The sequence below is a fragment of the Macrosteles quadrilineatus genome, unplaced genomic scaffold (assembly GCF_028750875.1).
Source record: "Macrosteles quadrilineatus isolate MER2022 unplaced genomic scaffold, UCM_ALF_1.0 Scaffold_6__1_contigs__length_79288215, whole genome shotgun sequence".
In the NCBI taxonomy this organism is placed as follows: domain Eukaryota; kingdom Metazoa; phylum Arthropoda; class Insecta; order Hemiptera; family Cicadellidae; genus Macrosteles; species Macrosteles quadrilineatus.
In genome coordinates this window covers 78,692,271-78,693,322 of record NW_026542599.1, presented here as the reverse complement: position 1 = coordinate 78,693,322, position 1,052 = coordinate 78,692,271, and positions in this window count along the sequence as shown.

Sequence of the window (1,052 nt, the reverse complement as noted above, 5' to 3'; positions counted from 1 at the left end):
GTATTGGATTTATTTACAGGTATTATTGTCTAAAACCCTTACTTTAAGGCACTACACAGAGCCAATAACAAGTCTGGTAGTAATGTAAGACAACGTTTAAAGCAAATTTGTAGAGGTGTGAGATCCCGAGGTTTTTGATTGTACCGAGCTCTAATAAATATGTCTAGTAATAATCTATTAAATATGTCGCAATTCCATATAATTAACCAATTTGTTACAACTCTTCTTTCCAAAATGCAGTTTAATAATAAGATTTAGACAAGTTATATTAGATTTAGTTATCGTAAATTAATGGTGTAATGTGCATCTATCACAATGTGACAATGTTTTCACATTAATATGATCAAGTGGACATCATCACATCATCATTGTCCCCTATGATCATCGAAAAATCCTGCTTAACTCTTGCAGTAACAGAAACGTCGTCGTCCGCGCAAATAATTGAACACCTGTAGTTATTTATAAGGTCAAAATGAGGTGCAGCCGCAACGTTCAAAATCTAAAACCACACTGAGTGACTCATAACATTTAACACCTTAACATGTTTATTAAACTAGCTGGCCCGACAGACGTCGTTCTGTCCTAATTTGGTTTTATGTCAATGCTCGTTCGCATGGCTCAATCACGTCCTGGTTGAAGTTCGTTTGCTACGCTTACTCACCTTTAGGTTGGCTTTACTAAAAACACACTTTAGGTTCCCTGTAGCAGCAAACCAAGGTACTCATCAAACCTAATGTTATTTAGAAATAGATTTAATTGAATATCAATTCAGGCAGGTGGAAATTCTTTTATTCGGCAGGTTTGCTGCTGGGGGTATTTATATTAACAGGTTAGATGAGTTTTTATAATTGTATATGCACTTTTTATAGTGTACATAATTTGGACAGTTGTATTCGGAAAACATTTCATCATGATAAATTGAAAGTCCACTAAAACTTCAATAATAAATTAGTTGTAAATAAAATGTGAGTTTCCTTTATATTGCTTTTATAACAAAATAAACTATACTGAGCCATGGCTCAGTCCCCTGATGATTTGTTACCGAAGAGAAC